This window comes from Pristiophorus japonicus, chromosome 13 (genome assembly GCF_044704955.1).
Source record: "Pristiophorus japonicus isolate sPriJap1 chromosome 13, sPriJap1.hap1, whole genome shotgun sequence".
Taxonomy (NCBI): Eukaryota; Metazoa; Chordata; class Chondrichthyes; family Pristiophoridae; genus Pristiophorus; species Pristiophorus japonicus.
This window is the reverse complement of record NC_091989.1, coordinates 26,847,756-26,875,131: the sequence shown is the minus strand read 5'-3', so window position 1 is coordinate 26,875,131 and position 27,376 is coordinate 26,847,756.

Sequence of the window (27,376 nt, the reverse complement as noted above, 5' to 3'; positions counted from 1 at the left end):
GCGGTTGGGGCCAAAAAAAAACGTGTAACTTTGGCAATATGCCAAAAAACGATTTGGGGGAAAATTGCGCCTTAAGGGGTTGAAATTCCGGTAGGAGGATTCCCGCGGGCAATTGCCTCCCGACCGGAGAAAATTTTACGAAAGCACCAGGTTCCGGTGGGGAGGCCTTCTCGTACCGCGCTGCAATGCGTGCTCCCACACAGGGTTCCCACGCAGAAGATGCAGTCACGTGTGACTGCTCGGCCAATCAGGTACAGTATTTCACAGGTTCCCATCAATATCACTGAGAACTCCATATCTGCGAGTTCTCATTGCTATTAATGGGAAAAAAAACAAACACAGAATAATAAAAAATAAAAAACAGACCACACATTTAAAATTAACTGAAATTAAAGTTATTAACGTCTTATAAAAAAATATATTTTTCTGATTTTTTAAAAAGTTTTTTTAATTATGGTTAAAAATAAACTTATCGTAGTGGGGAGGGTTTGTAACAATAAAGTGTGTTTTTATAACTTTAATTTAACAGGTTTTTGTGTGTTTTAAAACACTTGTGCCTGTAAAAGTAGGCTATACACCTGCTTTTATCAGGCGCAAGAGCTTTGCGTAAATCCCGCAATCTTGCCCAAGCAAATGTCCTCGCTCCCGATAAGTGTAGGATCTGTCAAGCTCCAGCTTGACAGATCGGCAAAGCCGGTTTTCAGCGCATGCGCATTGTGCACTGAAAACCGGCTTTTCCGATGCCTTCCTGGGTCCGTAGAAATTTCGTACGGGCCTGGGATGTCGGAATTTCCGGGCCATATATGTGTTGCTATGAATTCTTAAGCAAAGAACCCACAAAACAAATACATTACAATCGCTAATTAAGTTACAAATAGAGCCAAATTCTACACAGACCTCAGATTGACCCGGGCTCATTCCATGTTGAACCATTACAGGCAACAAGCAGGAAACTCTGATCCCCCTTAGAAAGGGGTCACAGCTTCCTGGTACGTATGTCTTTAAAAAGTACAGCCACAGCTTTAAGTCCAGTTGAACCATCACATGTTGGGATTAATGGGGAATTAGTGAAATGGTCTCGTGTTTTATTTTGATAACATGATTACTTTTATAATCAAAGACATCTGGGAGGCTTTTAACATCTGTTCTCAATCGTATATTGTTTACTGACCTCACAGAATCTTCCGGAAGATCCTCTCCGGTATATACTTGACAGGTTTTGATGCTTTTTTTTGGCAGACACACAACTCTCTGAAGACCATCAGTCAAGGTGAGCAAAACCTTGTAAAAAAATATTCATTCTCCTCCAGTGATTCTTTCTAACCCCTTTGAACCACTTCAGCAAGTGGAATGGTAAGAATTTCTCTGAAACATCCTCTCTTTCTCTCTCTCTCTCACCTTCTGTCCTTCTAATTCTCAGACTATCTGGACTCTCTGACACCCTCTGCTAGATTACCCAACCTGCACCTTGCATGCTGAGTCCAATTGCCAAGAAATGAGAGACTTTCAAGAGCCGGAGTCAAAGCAGGCAAAAGTCTTCAGGCTGCTCCACAGTCCCTAAACCTTCCTGCATCTCTACCTCTCTCTCCTCATTAAGGTCTACCTGATTTAACCTTTTGGTCACCTCTCCTAATATTTAATGATGTTAGCGCCTCAATGAGTAGTGAGGAGAGACTGGGGAAACCTGGGCTATTCAGCCTGGGACGATGATGATCTTATAGTAAGATATTTTGGGCTAAGAATTGAATTGATGAGCGCCACCTGTCAGTGCTCACGAGGGGTGCTACTGGAATGGTAATGGGTTATCGCCTGGGCGCAGCGATACTACGCTGCTCGTGAACTTGATTAGGTTTTTAGCGGTGGCCCTAATACCTGTAGCGCCATGTGGCGTGTACAACGCCCCGGATGCGCCATGGAAAGCAACTTCAATGACTACGCCTGCCTTACCACTTGGCGCTGATAAGTATAATCTGGCAGTTCTGATAGTCAATAAATCATTTTTGCACCTTCTCCAGTGCCTCGATGTCCTTTTTATAATATGGAGACCAGAACTGTTCACAGTACTCCACGGGTGGTCTAAGCAAGGTTCTTTTCAAGGTTAATAAAACTTCTCTGCTTTTCAATTCTATCTCTCTAGATATGAACCTCAGTGCTTTGTTTGCTTTTTTATGGCCTTATTAACCTGTGTTGCTACTGTTTGTGATTTGTGTATCTGTTTTGAAATTGTACTTCTGATTCCTGAGTCCAAATTGTTTATGTAAATGGTGAACAACAGTGGTCCCAGCACCGATCCTTGTGGAACACCGGTTCCCATCTTTTGCCAGTCTGAGTAGCTATCCTTAATCCCTACACTCTGTTTTATGTTTTGTAGCCAGCTTGCTATCCATTCTACTCCTTGTCCCCTGACTCCACATGTTCTGACCTTCGTCATGAGTCTTCTATTGAGGACTGGAACACCGGGTCTTTCACTGAAAGATCTGTGAACTTGTGGAAGCAAGCCATCCTCGTTCAAGGGACCGCCTATGATGATGATGACCTTATCGAATGGTTTTTGAAAATCCAAATATACGTCTACTGCATTATCCTTGTCTACCCTTTCTGTTACTTCTTCAAAGAATTCAATAAGGTTGGTCAAGCATGACCTTCCCTTTTGAAATCCATGCTGACTATTCTTTATGATATTTCAGTTTCTAGTTGTTTTTCTATTACATCTTTGAGTAAGGATTTCAGAATCTTTCCTACTACCAACGTTAAACTAATTGGTCTATAGTTTTTGCAGATGACACAAAACTTGCAAGTGTAGCAAGTGAACAGTGAAGAAGATAGTAATAGACTTCAAGAGGATATAGAAATGCTGGTGGAATGGGTGGACACATGCCAGATGAAATTCATCGCAGAAATGAGTGAGGTGATACATTTCGGTAAGAAGAATGAGAGAGACAATACAAGCTAAATGATACAATTTTAAAAGGGAGTGCAAGAACAGTGAGTCCTTAGGGTGTTTCTGTAGAAATCTTTGAAGGTGGCAGGACAGGTTAATAAAGCAGTTAGTAAAGCATATAAACCTTTGCTTTATAAATAGTGGCACAGGCTGGAATGTTCCTTACCTTGGCGGGTCCGCTGTGGCAGGTATCCATGACCGGTCCCGACCCTGCTATTGGCTCCATCCCATTGTAGAAAATGAACTTACCTTAATGGGGCCTCTTAAGTCCACTGAACTTGCATAAGATTGTATGTCCACCCCTTTACAATTACATGTAAAATCTGCTTAATTTTATGCACGTTACCTGGCCCGATGAGATGGAGCGGGTCTGGTGACATCAATTATGACGCGTTATAAGCCGGAATCTTTAAATGGACCACGGCCACATTAAATAATGGCCCTGAGATCCCGGTTTCTTCTTCCCGCGGGCGTTCAACTAAAAATAGAACAAAAGATGTGTACTTACCTTTTGGTCAAACGCTCACCAGAGATTCCGGAGTCGAGGCTTCCTCTTCTTGCACAACAGAGCACGTTCACATTGGGACGTCTGTAGAAGTCACGTGGGCCTGGACAACCAATCACGTTAAAGTATTCTCTCATTCATAGTAATAGGAGTTTCATAAGTTCAAAACTCCTATTATTATGAATGAGAAACACACCCAAACACTACATAAAATATAAAAAAAACACCTCACATCAATACATTATAGAAATTAAAGTTCACAGAAATGTTTTTGAAAAAAATCTATATTTGCCGATTTAAAAAAAAAAGTTTTAACTATGGTTTAAAATAAAATTACCTGAGTGGGCAGAGTTTTTAACATAAATATATCATTTTAATTTTAATTTTATATGTTTTTAATATATTTTAAAACACTTACGCTAGCAAAAGTAGGCTACGTGCCTGCTTTTACTAGGCACAGGAGTTTTAAGGACATTCGCTGGGCAAGAGATGGGCAAATAGCCTAATCTCTGCCGTGGGAATGTCCTTCTCCTTGAGATGCGCGTGATCTGTTAAGCCAGAAACTTGACAGACCGGAAAAGCCGGTTTTCGGCACATGCGCATTGCGCGCCGAAAACCAGCTTTTGCGTTGCCTTCCCGGATCCGTACACATTCCGGGGAGGCTGGAATTTCAGGGCCGATATGTTTAATCGAATATAGTGGGTGTTGAATCTTTACTGTACAATAATATAATAAAAGTTATATGTGAGTGACAAAGTAATATTTTGAATAATATCATTAAGCCATCTCATCATCAATCATAGACAGTCCCTCGAAATCGAGGAACTTGCTTCCACTTCAAAAATGAGTTCTCAGGTAACTGTACAGTCCAACACGGGAATTACAGTCTCTGTCTCAGGTGAAACAAACAGTGGTTGAAGGAAAGGGTGGGCGGGGAGTCTAGTTTGCCGCACGTTCCTTCCGCTGCCTGCACTTGTCCTCTGCATGCTCTCAGCGATGAGACTCGAGGTGCTCAGCGCCCTCCTGAATGCTCCTCCTCCACTTAGGGCGGTCTTGGACCAAGGATTCCCAGGTGCCGGTGGGGATATTGCACTTTATCAAGGAGGCTTTGAGGGTGTCGCCTGGGGCTCGCCTGCCGTGTAGGAGTTCCGAATAGAGCGCTTGCTTTGGGAGTCTTGTGTCGGGCATGCGGGTGAACCAGCATCGAAGCACTGACCATACTCGACCAGCTCCGTTGGGCTGGCCACATCGTCTGCACGCGCGACACGAGACTCCTAAAGCTAGCGCTCTAAGCCATCTATACATACGATCAAAAACATTCGGGACTGAAAGCAAATTGAATCAGTGGAATGAGCAAAGAGAATTAAACTGTTACAGTTGATGACTTGATTTAATGTGTAACTGAACAATCACAGTATACTGTAAGAAAAAACAGGAACAACACAAACATGTATTGGTATGTGTCATTTTTTATAGTGCCACTGCAATTACTGTTGAGTTGGAAGGCAACGGCCGAGAATGGCCAGTGAAAAATCTATATCCCCCACCCAGCACTTACAATCCTTCAGGAATTTCTGAATTAACATTTACCAGTAGCTTTTCAAGTAGAACAGAATCTCCATCAGTCTATTAGCTTAACATGTTGTTATTTTGTTTGTTTTCCATGCTGTCAAGTAATCAGCTGGAGCAATGGCCACGGAACTCATGCCTCAGGTTGATAGGCGTAGTTCCCGAGCTGCGAGAATCCTGTGGCTAGGCAGGGAAATTTAAAAAGTAGGGGGATAAAGGCTCATAAGTGCCTGTAAAGTACCTCATAATGATTTCAATTGGGTCACCCGCCGCTGCCGGTGGGTTGGCTCCCCGATGACAGACACACCTGGGGGAAAGGTGGGTGGGAGTGAGCCGCTGTCAAAAATAAGAACTTTATCACCCACTACCACCCCAGAAAATTTAGTCCATAGAGTATAAATGCCAGGAAGTTACGCTAAATCTATATAAAACACTAGTTCAGCCCCAGCTGGGGTATTGTGTCCAATTCTGGGTACCACACTTTAGGAAGGACAGGAAGGCTTTGGAGAGGCTCTCGAAGAGATTTACTAGAATGCTTCCAGGGATGAGGGGTTACAATAATGTGGATAGACTGAAGAAGTTGGGTTTGTTCTCCTTAGAGTGAAGATGGATAAGAGAAGATTTAATAGAGGTATTTAAAATCATGAAAGGTTTAGATGGAGTAAATAAAGAGTAACTGTTTCCAATGTTTCCAATGGCTGAAGGGTTGATAATCAATAGTAGCCTTCGAAAGGGAATTGGATAAATATGTGAAGGAGAAAAAATTGCAGAGTTATGGGGAAAAGAGCGGGGGAGTGGGACTGACTGGGTTGCTCCTCGAAAGAGGCAATGTAGACACAATGGGCTGAATGGCCTTCTATGGTGTACTATTCTATGATTTTATGATATTTCCCTGGACTTCTTCTATCGCCCTTTCTGAATATAAGAATCAAATTAGCTGTCCACCAGTCCTCTGACCTTATTCCCTTTTCTAATGAATATTGTGTCTGCTATCCTAACTGCTTTTAATATGCACGGATGCAATCTATCTGGACCGGGAGTTTTATCCTTTTTAGGTTTAATTAGTTTATCAATTATCTTCCCCCTTTCGATCTTAAATGTGTGTATATCTTTTTTGATCTATTCTAATGACATGTTCACCATATTAGTCTCCCTGACAAATATCGAAGCAAAGTAATTATTTAATATTTCTGCCATTTCGTGTCATTACCTGTGAGTTTATCTTGTGTATCCCTGAGTGCCCTACCAATATAATGATTTTGCTTTGTTATTTATGTGCCTGTAGAATACTTTACTATTTCATTTTATATTCCTGGATAATTACATTTGTAGTTTCTCTTTGCCTCCCTAATTGTTTTTTGATTTATTTCCTAAATTCTGTCCATTATTCCATTATCAATGCAAATCAGTAGCGTGTAGGGGAAAGTGAGACTGTAGGGGACAGTGAGACTGCAGGGGACAGTGAGACTGTAGGGAACAGTGGGACTGTAGGGGAAAGTGAGACTGTAGGGAACAGTGGGACTGTAGGAGACAGTGAGACTGTAGGGGACAGTGGGACTGTAGGGGACAGTGAGACTGTAGGAGACAGTGGGACTGTAGGAGACAGTGAGACTGTAGGGGACAGTGAAACTGTAGGGGACAGTGAGACTGTATGGAACAGTGAGACTGTAGGGGACAGTGAGACTGTAGGAGACAGTGGGACTGTAGGAGAGAAGACAGTGAGACTGTAGGGGACAGTGAGACTGTAGGTGACAGTGGGACTGTAGGGGACAGTGAGACTGTAGGGGACAGTGAGACTGTAGGGGACAGTAGGACTGTAGGAGACAGTGAGACTGTAGGGGACAGTGAGACTGTAGGCTACAGTGAGACTGTAGGGGACAGTGGGACTGTAGGGGACAGTGAGACTGAAGGGGACAGTGAGACTGTAGGGGACAGTGGGACTGTAGGGAACAGTGAGACTGTAGGGGACAGTGAGACTGTAGGCTACAGTGAGACAGTAGGGGACAGTGAGACTGTAGGAGACAGTGAGACTGAAGGGAACAGTGAGACTGTAGGAGACAGTGAGACTGTAGGAAACAGTGGGACTGTAGGGGACAGTGAGACTGTAGGGGACAGTGAGACTGTAGGAGACAGTGAGACTGAAGGGAACAGTGAGACTGTAGGAGACAGTGAGACTGTAGGGAACAGTGGGACTGTAGGGGACAGTGGGACTGTAGGAGACAGTGAGACTGAAAGGGACAGTGAGACTGTAGGGGACAGTGAGACTGTAGAAAACAGTGAGACTGTAGGGGACAGTGAGACTGTAGGGAACAGTGGGACTGTAGGGAACAGTGGGACTGTAGGGGACAGTGGGACTGTAGGGGACAGTGAGACTGTAGGGGACAGTGGGACTGTAGGGGACAGTGAGACTGTAGGGAACAGTGGAACTGTAGGGAACAGTGAGACTGTAGGGAACAGTGGGACTGTAGGGGACAGTGAGACTGTAGGGAACAGTGGGACTGTAGGGAACAGTGGGACTGTAGGGGAAAGTGAAACAGTAGGGGACAGTGGGACTGTAGGGAACAGTGGGACTGTAGGGGACAGTGAGACTGTAGGGGACAGTGGGACTGTAGGGAACAGTAGTACTGTAGGGAACAGTGAGACTGTAGGGAACAGTGGAACTGTAGGGAACAGTGAGACTGTAGGGAACAGTGGGACTGTAGGGGACAGTGAGACTGTAGGGAACAGTGGGACTGTAGGGAACAGTGGGACTGTAGGGGAAAGTGAAACTGTAGGGGACAGTGGGACTGTAGGGAACAGTGGGACTGTAGGGGACAGTGAGACTGTAGGGGACAGTGGGACTGTAGGGAACAGTAGTACTGTAGGGAACAGTGAGACTGTAGGGAACAGTGAGACTGTAGGGGACAGTGGGACTGTAGGGAACAGTGGGACTATAGGGAACAGTGAGGCTGTAGGAGACAGTGAGACTGTAGGAAACAGTGGGACTGTAGGGGACAGTGAGACTGTAGGGGACAGTGAGACTGTAGGAGACAGTGAGACTGAAGGGAACAGTGAGACTGTAGGAGACAGTGAGACTGTAGGGAACAGTGGGACTGTAGGGACAGTGGGACTGTAGGAGACAGTGAGACTGAAAGGGACAGTGAGACTGTAGGGGACAGTGAGACTGTAGAAAACAGTGAGACTGTAGGGGACAGTGAGACTGTAGGGAACAGTGGGACTGTAGGGAACAGTGAGACTGTAGGGGATAGTGGGACTGTAGGGGACAGTGAGACTGTAGGGGACAGTGGGACTGTAGGGGACAGTGAGACTGTAGGGAACAGTGGAACTGTAGGGAACAGTGGGACTGTAGGGGACAGTGAGACTGTAGGGAACAGTGGGACTGTAGGGAACAGTGGGACTGTAGGGGACAGTGGGACTGTAGGGAACAGTGAGACTGTAGGGGACAGTGAGACTGTAGGCTACAGTGAGACTGTGGGGGACAGTGAGACTGTAGGAGACAGTGAGACTGAAGGGAACAGTGAGACTGTAGGAGACAGTGAGACTCTAGGGAACAGTGGGACTGTAGGGGACAGTGAGACTGTACGGGACAGTGAGACTGTAGGAGACAGTGAGACTGAAGGGAACAGTGAGACTGTAGGAGACAGTAAGACTGTAGGGAACAGTGGGACTGTAGGGGACAGTGGGACTGTAGGAGACAGTGAGACTGAAAGGGACAGTGAGACTGTAGGAGACAGTGAGACTGTAGAAAACAGTGAGACTGTAGGGGACAGTGAGACTGTAGGGAACAGTGGGACTGTAGGGAACAGTGGGACTGTAGGGAACAGTGAGACTGTAGGGGACAGTGGGACTGTAGGGGACAGTGAGACTGTAGTGGACAGTGGGACTGTAGGGGACAGTGAGACTGTAGGGAACAGTGAAATTGTAGGGAACTGTGATACTGTAGGGAACAGTGGGACTGTAGGGAACAGTGGGACTGTAGGGGACAGTGAGACTGTAGGGAACAGTGGGACTGTAGGGATCAGTGGGACTGTAGGGGAAAGTGAAACAGTAGGGGACAGTGGGACTGTAGGGAACAGTGGGACTGTAGGGGACAGTGAGACTGTAGGGGACAGTGGGACTGTAGGGAACAGTAGTACTGTAGGGAACAGTGAGACTGTAGGGAACAGTGGAACTGTAGGGAACAGTGAGACTGTAGGGAACAGTGGGACTGTAGGGGACAGTGAGACTGTAGGGAACAGTGGGACTGTAGGGAACAGTGGGACTGTAGGGGAAAGTGAAACTGTAGGGGACAGTGGGACTGTAGGGAACAGTGCGACTGTAGGGGACAGTGAGACTGTAGGGGACAGTGGGACTGTAGGGAACAGTAGTACTGTAGGGAACAGTGAGACTGTAGGGAACAGTGAGACTGTAGGGGACAGTGGGACTGTAGGGAACAGTGGGACTATAGGGAACAGTGAGGCTGTAGGAGACAGTGAGACTGTAGGAAACAGTGGGACTGTAGGGGACAGTGAGACTGTAGGGGACAGTGAGACTGTAGGAGACAGTGAGACTGAAGGGAACAGTGAGACTGTAGGAGACAGTGAGACTGTAGGGAACAGTGGGACTGTAGGGGACAGTGGGACTGTAGGGAACAGTGGGACTGTAGGGGACAGTGGGACTGTAGGAGACAGTGAGACTGAAAGGGACAGTGAGACTGTAGGAGACAGTGAGACTGTAGAAAACAGTGAGACTGTAGGGGACAGTGAGACTGTAGGGAACAGTGGGACTGTAGGGAACAGTGGGACTGTAGGGAACAGTGAGACTGTAGGGGACAGTGGGACTGTAGGGGACAGTGAGACTGTAGTGGACAGTGGGACTGTAGGGGACAGTGAGACTGTAGGGAACAGTGAAATTGTAGGGAACTGTGATACTGTAGGGAACAGTGGGACTGTAGGGAACAGTGGGACTGTAGGGGACAGTGAGACTGTAGGGAACAGTGGGACTGTAGGGAACAGTGGGACTGTAGGGGAAAGTGAAACAGTAGGGGACAGTGGGACTGTAGGGAACAGTGGGACTGTAGGGGACAGTGAGACTGTAGGGGACAGTGGGACTGTAGGGAACAGTAGTACTGTAGGGAACAGTGAGACTGTAGGGAACAGTGGAACTGTAGGGAACAGTGAGACTGTAGGGAACAGTGGGACTGTAGGGGACAGTGAGACTGTAGGGAACAGTGGGACTGTAGGGAACAGTGGGACTGTAGGGGAAAGTGAAACTGTAGGGGACAGTGGGACTGTAGGGAACAGTGGGACTGTAGGGGACAGTGAGACTGTAGGGGACAGTGGGACTGTAGGGAACAGTAGTACTGTAGGGAACAGTGAGACTGTAGGGAACAGTGAGACTGTAGGGGACAGTGGGACTGTAGGGAACAGTGGGACTATAGGGAACAGTGAGACTGTAGGGGACAGTGAGACTGTAGGAGACAGTGAGACTGTAGGAAACAGTGGGACTGTAGGGGACAGTGAGACTGTAGGGGACAGTGAGACTGTAGGAGACAGTGAGACTGAAGGGAACAGTGAGACTGTAGGAGACAGTGAGACTGTAGGGAACAGTGGGACTGTAGGGGACAGTGGGACTGTAGGAGACAGTGAGACTGAAAGGGACAGTGAGACTGTAGGGGACAGTGAGACTGTAGAAAACAGTGAGACTGTAGGGGACAGTGAGACTGTAGGGAACAGTGGGACTGTAGGGAACAGTGAGACTGTAGGGGACAGTGGGACTGTAGGGGACAGTGAGACTGTAGGGGACAGTGGGACTGTAGGGGACAGTGAGACTGTAGGGAACAGTGGAACTGTAGGGAACAGTGGGACTGTAGGGGACAGTGAGACTGTAGGGAACAGTGGGACTGTAGGGAACAGTGGGACTGTAGGGGACAGTGGGACTGTAGGGAACAGTGAGACTGTAGGCTACAGTGAGACTGTGGGGGACAGTGAGACTGTAGGAGACAGTGAGACTGAAGGGAACAGTGAGACTGTAGGAGACAGTGAGACTCTAGGGAACAGTGGGACTGTAGGGGACAGTGAGACTGTACGGGACAGTGAGACTGTAGGAGACAGTGAGACTGAAGGGAACAGTGAGACTGTAGGAGACAGTAAGACTGTAGGGAACAGTGGGACTGTAGGGGACAGTGGGACTGTAGGAGACAGTGAGACTGAAAGGGACAGTGAGACTGTAGGAGACAGTGAGACTGTAGAAAACAGTGAGACTGTAGGGGACAGTGAGACTGTAGGGAACAGTGGGACTGTAGGGAACAGTGGGACTGTAGGGAACAGTGAGACTGTAGGGGACAGTGGGACTGTAGGGGACAGTGAGACTGTAGTGGACAGTGGGACTGTAGGGGACAGTGAGACTGTAGGGAACAGTGAAATTGTAGGGAACTGTGATACTGTAGGGAACAGTGGGACTGTAGGGAACAGTGGGACTGTAGGGGAAAGTGAAACTGTAGGGGACAGTGGGACTGTAGAGGACAGTGAGACTGTAGGGGACAGTGGGACTGTAGGGAACAGTGGGACTGTAGGGGACAGTGGGACTGTAGGGAACAGTGGGACTGTAGGGAACAGTGAGACTGTAGGGGACAATGGGACTGTAGGGAACAGTGGGACTGTAGGGAACAGTGAGAATGTAGGGGACAGTGGGACTGTAGAAAACAGTGAGACTGTAGGGGACAGTGAGACTGTAGGGAACAGTGGGACTGTAGGGAACAGTGGGACTGTAGGGAACAGTGAGACTGTAGGGGACAGTGGGACTGTAGGGGACAGTGAGACTGTAGTGGACAGTGGGACTGTAGGGGACAGTGAGACTGTAGGGAACAGTGAAATTGTAGGGAACAGTGATACTGTAGGGAACAGTGGGACTGTAGGGAACAGTGGGACTGTAGGGGAAAGTGAAACTGTAGGGGACAGTGGGACTGTAGAGGACAGTGAGACTGTAGGGGACAGTGGGACTGTAGGGAACAGTGGGACTGTAGGGGACAGTGGGACTGTAGGGAACAGTGGGACTGTAGGGAACAGTGAGACTGTAGGGGACAGTGGGACTGTAGGGAACAGTGGGACTGTAGGGAACAGTGAGAATGTAGGGGACAGTGGGACTGTAGGGAACAGTGGGACTGTAGGGGACAGTGAGACTGTAGGGAACAGTGAGACTGTAGGGGACAGTGGGACTGTAGGGGACAGTGAGACTGTAGGGGACAGTGAGACTGTAGGGAACAGTGGGACTGTAGGGAATAGTGGGACTGTAGGGGACAGTGAGACTGTAGGCAACAAGCTGCATTGGGAGCTCCAATCTCTGATCTGAACTTCCAGCTGCCAAATTTGAAGCATCTCCAAATCGTTGAATATTTAACATGCTCTGTTTTCATTGTCAGACCTCTGGTGCTTTGAAAGTAACATATTCTTCGCCCTACTGTGTATGAGAGGCAGCTCCAGCTAGTAATGATTTTGGCCTTTACTGAGCTGGTGCAGTCTTCCCTGTGGGACCAGAGTTCAATCTAATCTTTATTAGCCCTCTCAGTCTCGCTCTGTCTTTTGCTCCACCATCACTCTCTGTCACTCACTACCCCCTCACTCTCTTTTTGCCTCTCACTCCCCCCTCATTCTCTCTCTGTCTCTCGCTCCCCCCTCACTCTCTCTCTCTGTCACTCGCTCCCCCCTCCATCTCTCTGTCTCTCGCTCCCTCTCACACTCTCTGTCTCCCGCTTCCCCCTCACTCTCTCGCTCTCACTCGCTCCCCCTCCATCTCTCTCTGTCTCTCACTCCCCCTTCACTCTCTCTCACTCCCCCTCACTGTCTCTGTCTCTCGCTCCCCCTTCACTCTCTCTCACTCTCCCTCACTCTCTCTGTCTCTCCCTCCCCCCTCACTCTGTCTTTCACTCCCCCTCACTCTCTCTGTCTCTCGCTGCCCCCTGCGTCTCTATCTGTCACTTGCTCCCCCTCTGTCTCTCTCTGTCTCTTGCTCCATCCTCTATCTCTCTCTTCTATCGCTCCTCCTCACTCTCTCTATCTCTCGCTCCCCTCTCCGTCTTTCTCTGTCTCTCGCTCCCCTTCACTCTCTCTCTAACTCTCGCTCCCCCTTCACTCTCTCTCTCTCTGTCTCTTGCTCCCCCCCACCCTTCGCTCCCCCCCTTACTCTCTCTCTCTGCCTCTTGCTCCCCCCCACCCCTCGCTCCCCCCTCACTCTCTCTCTCTGTCTCTTGCTCCCCCCCACCCCTCGCTTCCCCCTCACTCTCTCTCTCTGTCTCTCGCTCCCCCCTCACTCTCTCTCTCTCTCTCGGTCTCTCGCTCCCCCCTCACTCTCTCTCTCTCTCTCTGTTTCTTTCTCCCCCTCACTCTCTCTCTAACTCTCACTCCCCCTTCACTCTCTCTCTCTGTCTCTTGCTCCCCCCTCACTCTCTCTCTGTCACTTGCTCCCCCTCACTCTCTCTGTCTCTCGCTCCCCCCTCAATCTCTCTCTCTCTGTTTCTCGCTCCCCCTCACTCTCTCTCTCTCTCTCTGTCTCTCGCTCCCCCCTCACTCTCTCTCTCTCTTTGTCACTCGCTGCCCCCTCACTCTCTCTGTCTCTCACTCTCTGTCATTCGCTCCCCTCTCACTCTCTGTGTCACTCGCTCCCCCTCACTCTCTCTCCTCCTTGCTGCCAAGTCTACAGCCTCTCACTCGTTCCATCTTCAGGGAGCTGTCACTCATTAGCCCTGAATGTGCTTTAAGTGTAATCACTGACCAATTCATCGTCATTTGCAAGGATTGATGATCTATTTGATTGGGTAATTTAGTGATAACAAGAGCATAGCGAGTAAATTAAAAGATAATTGTTTTGTAGAAAACAAATGGAAGAGGGACTTTATATGGTATGAGAGAGATGGTTAGATTGGCTAGATGTGCACTCTGACCAGCATGCAATTTTGCTTCACCATCAATCCCCAAATCCTTGTCCGTTCCCTTCCACAACTTCATCCTGAACCTCCTTCATCCCTATGTCCTAACCCATACCGTCTACACTTTGAAATTGGCCTCGTTCCCCTGCTCTCTCCTCACCATCCCTCCACTTCACTATTGGTGATAGAACCTTCAGGTGCCTCCTTGAACCACTATTTCCTCTGGTGGGGGAGTCCAGAACAAGTGGGCATAACATTAAACTTAGAACTAGGCCGTTCAGGGGTGATCCAGAAAGCACTTCTTCACAAAAGAGTGGAAATCTGGAACTTTCTCCACAAAAAAAGCTGTCGTGTCTGGGGTTCAATTGAAAATGTCACTGTCCCATCAAACACTCCCACAGCAGGGACAACACGAGTAAGATAGAGAGTAAAGCTCCCTCTACGCTGTCCCATTAAACACTCCCACAGCAGGGACAACACGAGTAAGATAGAGAGTAAAGCTCCCTCTACGCTGTCCCATTAAACACTCCCACAGCAGGTACAGCACAGGTTTGATACAGAGTCAAGCTCTCTCTACACTGTCCCATCAAACACTCTCACACTGCCTCTCTCTCTCACTGCCTCTCTGTTGCACTGTCGTCCTCTCTTGCATTCTCTCTCTTTCACACTGTCTTTGTCTCACACTGTCTCTGTCTCACACTTTCTCTGTCTCACACTGTCTCTGTCTCACACTTTCTCTGTCTCACTGTCTCTCTCTCACACTGTTTCTCTCACACACTGTTGCTTTATCACAGTATCCCTCACACCATTTCCCTCTCACACTGTTTCTCTCTATTTTTCTCTCACTCTCTCTCACTGTCTGTCTCACATGGTCTGTCTCTCTCTCTCTCTCTCACACTTTCTCTCACACTCTATCTTTCTCACACTCTCTCTCTCTCTTACACTCTCACACTCTCTCTCTCTCAGACTCTTTCACTCTCTCTCACAGTCTCTCTCTCTCCAACTCTCTCTCATACTATCTCTCTCTCACACTGAATTTCTCTAAATCTCTCTTTCACACTGTCTCCCTCACACTATCTCACACTCTCTGGGGCCAAAATTGCCCACTGCCCCAAAGGAGTCGGACCTACCATGTCCGAACGGTTCCGTCCGCCCCAATGCATGGGGCGGACAATCCGGAGAAATTCAGGTGTTGGTGCTTTTTTTCCGAATGCGGCAGAAGTGGTCTCAACATCGGGGCAGAAATGGGGGTTAAGGCGGAGTGGCCGTCACTAGCAGGGCGGAAGTGGGGGCAGAGCGGAATGACCGACGCTGCAAGTCATTAGCGCTGCGCTGATGATGTCATTGCGCTGGTGCGTCGCAACATCCCTCCCCATCAGTTAAAGGGGAGGACCCCTGCAGGGACTCTGCAGCCACTTTAGTGGCAAACACTGGATCACCAGGGAGGGTTTCGGTGGGCCAGGGGCCAGGCACCCAAGAGGGGGTGCCAGGCTGCCTGTTGGCGGCCCGGCCACCGGTCGGTAAGGGGTCAGCGTGTGCACGTGGGAAAATGGGTAGTCTGGTCTCCTACACCGCTCCAAGCATGAAGGAGGGCAATTTCATAAATTTCAGCCCCTCCGCGAAGACTCAGTGGTCAGTGTGCACTAACCCGTGGCCCCTGCTTTTAGGCAGCAACGGACCTTATAGAAAGGGGCAATTTCAGCCCCTCTCTCTATCACACTCCCACTCTCACACTGCCCCTCACACTCACTTTCACTGTCTATCTCTCACTCAAACTGTCTCTCTTTCGCACACTCTTTCATACTCACACTCTCACATTGTCTCTCACATGCTCTCTCTCACACGTTCTTTCACTGTCTCTCTCACACTATCTTTCTCTCACTCACACTATCTCTCTCTCTCACTCACACTGCCTCTCTCACACTGTCTTTTTTTTTTGTTCATGGGATGTGGGCATTGCTGCCAAGGCCAGCATTAATTGTCCATCCCTAATTGCCCTTGAGAAGATGGTGGTGAGCCACCTTCTTGAACCGCTGCAGTCCGTGTAGCGAAGATACACCCACAGTGCTGTTAGGGAGGGAGTTCCAGGATTTTGACCCAGCAATGATGAAGGAATGGCAATTTACGTCCAAGTCAGGATGGTGTGTGTCTCTCACACTCTTTCTCTCTCACTCACATTCTCTCACACACATACTCTCACATTATCTCCCACTGTCTCTCTCACTCTCTCTCTCTCTCGCTCTCACACAGTCTCTTTCACACTCTCTTTCACATTGTCTCTCAAACTCTCTCAAGCTCTTTCTCTCTTCCACACTGGCTCTCATTGTTACTCTCACACACACTCTCTCTCTTTCACACTGTCTCTCTCGCACTGTCTCGCTCTTTCTCACCGTCTCCCTCACACTCTCTCACACTATTTCTCTCACACCGTCTTTCTCACTGTCTCTCACTCACAGTTTCTCTCACAATGTTTCTCTCACTCTCTCACACTTCCTTGCATTCTCCCACACACTCTTTCAAGCTCTTTCATACTGTCTCTCTCACACTCTCTCACACTGTCTCTCACACTGTCTCTCACACTCTCTCTCACACTTTCGCTCACACTTTCTCTCACATGCTCTCTCACACTCTCTCTCACACTTTCTCTCACATGCTCTCACACTCTCTCTCACACTTTCTCTCACATGCTCTCACACTGTCTCTCACACTCTCTCTCTCACACTGTCTCTCACACTCTCTCACTCTCTCTCACTTTCTCACACACTTTCTCTCACATGCTCTCAAACTGTCTCTCACACACTCACACTTTCTCTCACTCTCTTACACTATCTCTCACACTTGTTGTGTATGGAAAAAGAGTCAGACTGAACACTGTGAGATCAAAGTAAAGTGTGACCTTAGTCTTTTATTGCAGGTCTCCAGAGTGCCTCTCCAACCTGTGAGGCCTTCTTAAATACCTGTGCTCCCAAGGGATTATGGGATCCCTTAGGACTCCAGGAGATGAGCCCTCTGGTGGCTGTACAGAGTAAATACAAATTTACATATATAACACTCCCCCCAAAGTCAACAGTGTAACTATTTATAATGTGAGTCAATATGGGGCCCTTCTTGCCCTGGTTGATCGTCTCGGTGTGAAGGCTGGGGTTGTTGAATCATTTGTTGGGCCCTCGCTGGGCTGCTGTGCAGCTGGCCTTGCTGGGCTGCCTGGTGTGTTGGGCCCTGTTGGGCTGCTGTGGATGATGGGTTCTGCTTCGTGGTCAACCGTGGTGCCGGTTTCCAATGGTGTGTATGTTGGGGAATCAAAAAAGGTAGGGTCCAAGGTGAGTTGCTCAGGGTAGTCCGCGAATCTGAGTTTGATTTGGTCCAAGTGTTTCCGGTGAATGAGTCCATTTGAAAGTTTGACCCGAAACACCCTGCTCCCCTTTTTGGCCACGACAGTGCCGGGAAGCCACTTGGGACCTTGTCCATAATTTAATATAAATACAGGATCATCGATTTCAATCCCGCTTGACACATTTGCGCTATCATGGTATGCACTTTGTTGAAGCCGCCTGCTCTCTACCTGTTCATGTTGATCAGGGTGAACTAACGAGAGCATTGTCTTAAGTGCTCTTTTCATGAGCAGTTCAGCAGGTGGGATCCCAGTGAGTGAGTGGGGTCTCGTGCGGTAGCTAAGCAGGATTCGGGATAGGCGAGTCTGCAGTGAGCCTTCAGTTACCCTCTTGAAGCCTTGCTTGATGGTTTGCAGTGCTCTCTCTGCCTGACCATTGGATGCTGGTTTAAACAGGGCAGATGTGACATGTTTGATCCCGTTACGGGTCATGAATTCTTTCAACTCAGCACTGGTAAAACATGGCCCGTTGTCGCTCATCAGGACATCAGGCAGGTCGTGCATGGCAAACATGGCCCGCAGGCTTTTGGTACTGGCGGCGAACATGCTAGCCGACATTATCTCACATTCAATCCACTTGGAGTACGCGTTTACAACCACAAAGAATATTTTACACAAGAACAGGCCTGCATAGTTGATGTGTACACTAGTTTGGAGAGCCAAGGCTATAAACTTAGCGGCGCCTCTCTGGGTACATTGTTTAACTGCGAGCATGTATTACATCTGTGAACGCAGGACTCTAAGTCCGTATCGATACTGGACCACCACATGTGGGATCTGGCTATCGCTTTCATCATTACGATGCCTGGGTCAGGAACATAGAAACATAGAAACATAGAAAATAGGTGCAGGAGTAGGCCATTCGGCCCTTCGAGCCTGCACCGCCATTCAATAAGATCATGGCTGATCATTCACCTTAGCACCCCTTTCCTGCTTTCTCTCCATACCCCTTGATCCCTTTAGCTGTAAGGGTCATATCTAACTCCCTCTTGAATATATCCAATGAACTGCCATCAGCACTCTCTGCAGTAGAGAATTCCACAGGTTAACAACTCTCTGAGTGAAGAACTTTCTCCTCATCTCAGTCCTAAATGGCTTACCCCTTATCCTTAGACTGTGACCCCTGGTTCTGCACTTCCCCAACATCAGGAACATTCTTCCTGCATCTAACCTGTCCAGTCCCGTCAGTATTTTATATGTTTCAATGAAATCCCCTCTCATCCTTCTAAACTCCAGTGAATACAGGCCCAGTCGATCCAGTCTCTCCTCATATGTCAGTCCTGCCATCCTGGGAATCAGTCTGGTGAACCTTTGCTGCACTCCCTCAAAGAACGTCCATCTGCAGATTAGGAGACCAAAACTGAACACAATTCCAGGTGAGGCCTCACCAAGGCTCTGTACAACTGCAGCAAGACCTCCCTGCTCCTATACTCAAATCCCCGAGCTATGAAGGCCAACATACCATTTGCCTTTTTCACCACCTGCTGTACCTGCATGCCAACTTTCAATGACTGATGTACCATGACACACAGGTCTCGTTGCACCTCCCCTTTTCCTGAGCTGCCACCATTCAGATAATATTCTGCCTTCGTGTTTTTGCCACCAAAGTGGATAACCTCACATTTATCCGTATTATACTTCATCTGGCATGCATTTGCCCACTCACCTAACCTGTCCAAGTCACCCTGCAGCCTCCTAGCATCCTCCTTACAGCTCTCACTGTAGAGATCATTGATGAAGGTCTCTCTGCCTTTCTTGGGGACCACTACTCGATTTCCCCACAGAAGCCAGTCTGCCTGTATAGACATTTCATCTTTGCGCCGCTGGAACAGCTTTATCTCTTCCTGCATTTCCAAAAAACACTGGACCAGCTCTTGCGAAGAACACAGCTTTTGACTAGAGATAATAAGGGGTCCTGGCTTGTCCAGGTTTTGATCTGCCGGGCAGTGACAGGTAATTGCTCACTCTCAAATGTTTCCATAACCATGGCTAGATCTGCGGGCTGCGCCATTTCCACCCCCGTGGTGGGCAATGGCATCCTACTGAGAGCATCTATGCAGTTTTCTATGCCTGGCCTGTGGCGGATGGCATAATTGTATGTGGACAACGTGAGTGGCCATCTCTGGATGCGGGCCGATGCATTGGTATTAGAAACATAGACATAGAAACATAGAAAATAGATGCAGGAGTAGGCCATTCGGCTCTTCTAGCCTGCACTGCCATTCAATGAGTTCATGGCTGAACATGCAACTTCAGTACCCCGTTCCTGCTTTCTCGCCATACCCCTTGATCACCCTAGTAGTAAGGACTTCATCTAACTCCTTTTTGAATATATTTAGTGAATTGGCCTCAACAGCTTTCTGTGGCAGAGAATTCCACAGGTTCACCACTCTCTGGGTGAAGAAGTTTCTCCTCATCTCGGTCCTAAATGGCTTACCCCTTATCCTTAGACTGTGACCCCTGGTTCTGGACTTCCCCAACATTGGGAACATTCTTCCTGCATCTAACCTGTCTAAACCCATCAGAATTTTAAACGTTTCTATGAGGTCCCCTCTCATTCTTCTGAACTCCAGTGAATACAAGCCCAGTTGATCCAGTCTTTCTAGATAGGTCAGTCCCTCCATCCCGGGAATCAGTCTGGTGAACCTTCGCTGCACTCCCTCAATAGCAAGAATGTCCTTCCTCAAGTTAGGAGACCAAAACTGTAGACAATACTCCAGGTGTGGCCTCACCAAGGCCCTGTACAACTGTAGCAACACATCCCTGCCCCTGTACTCAAATCCCCTCGCTATGAAGGCCAACATGCCATTTGCTTTCTTAACCGCCTGCTGTACCTGCATGCCAACCTTCAATGACTGATGTACCATGACACCCAGGTCTCGTTGCACCTCCCCTTTTCCTAATCTGTCACCATTCAGATAATAGTCTGTCTCTCTGTTTTTACCACCAAAGTGGATAACCTCACATTTATCCACATTATACTTCATCTGCCATGCATTTGCCCACTCACCTAACCTATCCAAGTCACTCTGCAGCCTCATAGCATCCTCCTCGCAGCTCACACTGCCACCCAACTTAGTGTCATCCGCAAATTTGGAGATGCTACATTTAATCCCCTCGTGAAAATCATTAATGTATAATGTAAACAGCTGGGGCCCCAGCAAAGAACCTTGCGGTACCCCACTAGTCACTGCCTGCCATTCTGAAAAGTACCCATTTACTCCTACTCTTTGCTTCCTATCTGACAACCAGTTCTCAATCCACGTCAGCACACTACCCCCAATCCCATGTGCTTTAACTTTGCACATTAATCTCTTGTGTGGGACCTTGTCGAAAGCCTTCTGAAAGTCCAAATATACCACATCAACTGGTTCTTCCTTGTCCACTCTGCTGGAAACATCCTCAAAAAATTCCACAAGATTTGTCAAGCATGATTTCCCTTTCACAAATCCATGCTGACTTGGACCTATCATGTCACTTCTTTCCAAATGCGCTGCTATGACATCCTTAATAATTGATTCCATCATTTTACCCACTACTGAGGTCAGGCTGACCAGTCTATAATTCCCTGTTTTCTCTCTCACTCCTTTTTAAAAAGTGGGGTTATATTGGCTACCCTCCACTCCAGAGGAACTGATCCAGAGTCAATGGAATGTTGGAAAATGACAATGCATCCGCTATTTCCAAGGCCATCTCCTTAAGTACTCTGGGATGCAGTCCATCAGGCCCTGTGGATTCAATCCCATCAATTTCCCCAACACAATTTCCCGACTAATAAGGATTTCCCTCAGTTCCTCCTCCTTACTAGACCCTCTGACCCCTTTTATATCCCTTATTTATCCCTTTACTCTCGGAGAACAGGGACATAAGTGGCTTATGGTCAGTTTCCAATTCGAATTTTAGCCCAAACAGGTTTCTTTACCCCATAAACACACATTAACGCTTCTTTCTCAATCATGCTGTAGGCTCTCTCAGCTTTAGACAGACTCCTGGATGCATAAGCAACTGGTTGCAGTTTCCCGAAATCATTAACTTGTTGCAATACACACCCGACGCCATATGACGACGCATCACATGCTCGTCCCAAACGCTTACATGGATCATACAACACAAGCAATTTGTTTGAGCATAACAATTTTCTCGCTTTTACAAAGGCATTTTCTTGGCTTTTGCCCCAAACCCATTCATCCCCTTTTCGTAGTAAGACATGCAGTGGTTCTAACAGTGTGTTGAGACCCGGTAAGAAGTTACCAAAGTAGTTCAGGAGTCCCAGAAACAACCGCAGCTCCGTCACGTTCTGTGGCCTCGGTGCATTCTCGATTGCCTCCATCTTCGCGTTGGTGGGCCTGATGCTGTCCGCCACAATCCTCCTTCCCAGGAACTCTACTTCAGATGTCGTCCTGGAAGACCACAGTGTGCGGGACCAACTTCAATAAGCTTTCCATGTTTCCCTGGAATATCGCCGCCGCCGATCGGATTCCAAACAGGCATCTATTATGAACAAAAAGACCTCTGTGCGTGTTGATGCATGTGAGGGCCTTGCGATGATTCTTCCAGTTCCTGCGTCATGTAGTCTGAAGTCAGATCTAGCTTCGTGAACGTCTTTCCTACCACCAGCGTTGCAAAGAGGTCATCGGCCTTTGGTAGTGGGTATTGGTCCTGCAGGGATAAATGATTGACAGTTACTTTATAATCACCACAGATCCTGATGGTGCCGTCTCCCTTGAGGACTGGGACGATAGGACTGGCCCACTTGTTGAACTCAATTGGGGAAATGATGCCCTCTCTTTGCAGCCGGTCTAGCTCGATCTCTACCCTTTCTCTTATCATGTACGGTACTGCTCTCGCCTTGTAATGGATGAGTCGCGCCCCCGGAATTCGATGGATCTGCACTTCTGCTCCTTGGAATTTCCTGATGCCTGGTTCGAACAGCGAAGGAAATTTGCTTAAGACCTGGGCATACGAAGTGTCGTCAGCGGGCTATAGCGCTCGGACGTCGTCCCAGTTCCAGCGTAACTTTCCCAGCCAGCTCCTGCCGAGCAGCGTGGGACCATTGCCCGGTACCACGCAGAGTAGTAGCTTGTGCACAGCTCCATCGTAGGAGACCTTTACAGTGGTACTGCCGATTACATGTATCAGTTCTGTCGTGTAAGTTCTTAGTGTCGTGCGAACTGGAGTTAAGACTGGCCTTGAATCCTCGTTGCACCACAACCTTTCGAAAGTCTTTTTGCCCATGATGGACCAGCTCGCGCCTGTGTCCAGCTCCATTGACACCGGGAGTCCATTTAGTTTAACATTCAGCATTATCGGGGGCCAATTCGTGGTGAATGTGTGCATCCCATGTACTTCTGTCTCCTCGATCTGAGGCTCTGGTTCATCGTGATCCTCCGTGGGTCTGTCCTCCTCTGCAACATGGTGGTTTGTAGGTTAAACAGGATTTGCAGCTCGCCTGCACACTTGTTGGAGGTGTCCCATTGTTCCACAGCCTTTGCAAACGTAATCTTTGAATCGGCATGAATGGAAATGATGATCACCCCCGCAGCACCAACAAGGTGTTAATGGCCTTGCATTCATCACCCTTGATGGTGGACTCTGAGACATCTGCCGACGTGTAGCTGCAGGTATGTGTGACCTGCCCTATATGTTACGATTCGAAAACAACATCACTTTGTTCACAGTACTTGTAGCAGCACTTGTGTGCTGAGAGATTTGCTTCATATTGGCACTGGTGGCAATGAACGCCTGGGCTATCGCTATGGCCTTACTCAAGGTTGGGGTCTCTACATCAAAAGTTTGCGAAGTATGGTTTCGTGGCCAATACCAAGTACGAAAAAGTCTCTGAGCATGTGCTCCAAATGTCCTTCAAATTCGCAATGTCCTGCAAGGCGTCTTAGCTCGACGACATAACTCGCCACTTCCTGGTCTTCAGACCTTTTGTAGGTGTAGAACCGGTACCTCGCCATCAGAACATTTTCCTCAGGTTCAAATGCTCTCGTACCAGTGTGCACAAATCGTCGTACGATTTTGCCGTGGCTTTCAATAGAGTGAGCAGATTCTTCATGAGGCCATATGTTGATGCCCCACAGACGGTGAGGAGGATCGCCCTTAGTTTGGCAGTGCTCTCTTCCCCATCTAGCTCGTTGGCCATAAGTACTGGTCAAATTGCTCCACAAAAATTTTCCAATCATCTCCCTCCACGAATTTCTCCAGGATGTCCACTGTTCTCTGCATCTTTGGGTTTGCTATCTGTATCTTGTCACCAGTTGTTGTGTATGGAGAAAGAGTCAGACTGAACACTGTGAGCTCAAAGTAAAGAGTAACAGTCTTTTATTGCCTCTCCAATCTGTGAAGCCTCCTTAAATACCTGTGCTCCCAAGGGATTATGGGATCCATTGGGACTCCAGGGAATGAGCCCTCTGGTGGCTGTACAGAGTAAATACAAGTTTACATATATAACAACACTCTCAAGCTCTCTCTCTTCCAGAGTGTATCTGTGTCTCTCACATTGTCTCACACTCTCTCTCTTTCACACTGTATCTTTCACACAGTCTCTCACACACCTTCTCTTTCACTGTCTCTCTCTCACTGTTTCTCTCTCATACTCTCTCACTCATTTTCTCTCTCACACATGGTCTCTCTCACACTCTCTCTCTGTTTCTTTCACATTATCTCTTTCACACTATCACTCATACAGTCTCTCTCACACTGTCTCTCTCACACTGTCTCTCTCAGTCTCTCTTACAGTCTCTTTCACATTATCACTTACAATCTCTCATACAGTCTCTCACACTCTCTTACATTGTCTCTCTCACACATTGTCTCTCTCACACTCTCTTTCACGCTGTCTCTCATACAGTCTCTCTCACAGTCTCTCACTCTCTCATACAGTCTCTCTCACAGTCTCTCAGTCTCTATCTCAGTCGCACACATCCTCTTTCATGCTGTCTCTCACAGTCTCTCTCACAGTCTCTCACACACTCTCTCTCACACTCAGTCTCTATCTCAGTCTCACACATCCTCTTTCACAATGTCTCTCACACTTTCTCTCATACTGTCTCACTGTCCCTCACTCACACTGACCCCCTCTCTCACAGTCTCTCCTACTCCCACTCTCTCACTCTCACTCTGCCTCCCGCACACTGTGTCTCTCACCCTGCCACTCTCTCACACTCTCACTGTTTCTCTCTCACATTGTCTCTCTCTCTCACTGTGTCTCTCTCACACTCTCTCACTCTCACTGTTTCTCTCACAGTCTCTCTCACACTGGTTATCTGTCACACACTGTCTCCTTCCACCTTGGGAAGTCTATTTTTGACTAAAATAACTTTGTCTGGTTGCTGTTGGAATCCGTTGCTCTAGGGGCAAATAAATCGTGAGTTTGGTGATAAATTTGGCAATGACATTGGCATGTGGAGACTTCCCACTAGGCTCCAGGTGACATTGATGTGTGACGGCATCACCATTAGAGGAGGCTGTTGTCAGCTCCATGGGCAGTGAGTGAAGATTGTGAAAGCGACCAAACTCCAGTACCTTCAGCTCTCACTGCCAAGCTCAAACTCCGCCCGATAATTTCAGCTCCTTTCAGTTAAGACGTTGAGAAACCCCTCTGACCAAAACAGTTGATGATGCCAGAATGAGCCAGAAAGTTTCCGGAGGTGTTGATGAAGAGGTCCAGCGGTAAGGTCTGCAGTCCGCGCTGGGAAGGCAAGGTCACGCTGTGTGAGTCTGTTCCCTCTGCTCTGCTGTGATAAACAGACTCAAGCTTTGCTTTTTACAAGCAGTCAGCCTGGCAAAGTTTGCATTTTAGTATTCAGCCCCATTGTCTGCCAGGCTCGACTGACTGACTGAGTGACTGAGCAAGACTGACGGAGAGGAGCACTGCACAGGTCAGTCCTGGACTCACAGACACTCCTTGGGGGTCGCTCAGCCGGAGAGGAAGCTTAAAAGTGGGACATTTAGCAGGGCACAGCACAGCAGCATTCCTTCAACAAATACTGATGCTGTTTGTTCAATTCGTTCACAAGAACTTGCACCCTTCGAGTTTTGCACGAAGCAGCTGGGGATTTCCCGAGAAGACTCCTGCAGATCTGCATTCAGACAGGACAGTGCGGGAGTTTATTTGGAGAATGGACTGGAGAGAATGAGCAGGGTTTGGTAAGTCAGCCTGACTGCAGAGGGACAGGCTGTGAGTGGCTGTCTGACCCTCGCATTCTCTCACAGCTGAAGGGCAGTGAGGCGGAATATGTTGCTGGCAGATTCTGAATTCCGAACTTTCCTAAAGTTGTCCCAGGGAGTGAGGAGTGGTTCTGAAGGTCGTGTGCTGTCTTATAACTCTTGTTTTGCCGTCTGTTAATGAAAGTATTTCTGTCTATCAGGCGTTTTATTAAACCTGGACCGGGATCTGCTAAGGACCAGCTATAGCAGATCAGATGATGTGTAGTTCTTACTTAGAAAGGTGTGTCAGCATCAGACCCCTTTCAAATTGGGAGTCTCACCATCAGGACCCCTTTTTAAGGGCTGTTACCCACCCAGTTGGAAATCAATATCGGCCAGTGTGTGAAGGGAATGTGTGTGTGTGAGTGGCTGGGGGCAGGGCATCAATGAGTGGATTGTGAGAAGTGGGGAATTGGTGAAGGGATTGGGAGAAAGAGGGGCATTAGTGAAGGGATTGTTCTGCCACTTCCCTCCCTTCCCCGAGCCCACTGGGTCAAACTTCCTCTAAGGATCCCCCCTGCCCCAGCCCCGAACTCACATCTTTCTTCAGTTTCTCACCGATCTCCCCTCAGGACCTCGCCACGCTCATCTTGTCCATGAGACCCACTGCCTGCTCCCTCGACCCTATTCCCACCAAACCGCTGACCACCCAACTTCCTTTTCTGGCTCCCATGTTGGCTGACATTGTTAACGGTTCCCTCCCTACAGGTACTGTCCCCCCCTCCCTCAAATTTGCCATCATCACCCCTCTCAAAAAAACAACCCTTGACCCTTCCATACTTGTAAACTCCCGCCACTTCTCCAACCTCCCTTTCCTCTCAAGCCCTTGAACGTGTTGTCCTCCCAAATCTGTGCCCATCTTTCCCACAACTCCATGTTTGAATCCTTACAATCAGGTTTCTGCCCCGCCTCAGTACCGAAACGGTTCTAATCAAAGTCACAAATGACATCCTTTGTGACAGTGACAAAAATATACTATCTCTCCTTGTTCTTCTTGACTTGTCTGCAGCCTTTGACACAGTTGACCACTCCATCGTCCTCCAATGCCTCTCCACCGTCATCCAGCTGCACTTGCCTGGTTCCAGTCTTATCTGTCTAATTGTAGCCAGAGAATCACCTGCAATGGCTTCTCTTCCTGCTCCCACATCATTACCTCTGGTGTCCCCCAAGGATCTATCCTTGGTCCCCTCCTATTTCTCATCTTTGGCGACATCATCCGAAAACACAGCATCAGTTTCCACATGTACACTGACGACACCAAGCTCTACCTCACCCAACTCTACCTCACCATCACTTCCCTCGACCCCTCCATGGCCTCTAAATTGTCGAACTGCTTGTCCAGCATTCAGTTCTGGATGACCATAAATTTTCTCCAATTGCATATTGGGACGACCGAAGCCATTGTCTTCGGTCCCCACTACAAACTCCTTTCCCTAACCACTGACTCCATCCCTCTCCCTAGCATCTGTCGGAAGCAGAACTAGACTGTTTGCAACTTTTGTGTCATATTTGACCCAGAAATGAGCTTTCGCCCACATATCCGTGGCATAACTAAGACTGCCTATTTCCATCTCCGTAACAATTCCTATCTCCGCCCCTGCCTCAGCTCATCTGCTGCCAAAATCCTCATCCATGCCTTTGTTACCTTTAGACTTGACTATTCCAATGCACTCCGAGCTGGCCTCCCATGTTCTATCTTACATAAACTTTGAGGTCATCCAAAACTCAGCTGCCCATGTCCTAAATTGCACCAAGTCCTATTCAACCATCACCCCTGTGCTCACTGACCTACACTGGCTCCCGTTTAAGCAATGCCGGAATTTCAAAACTCTCATCCTTATTTACAAGTCCCTC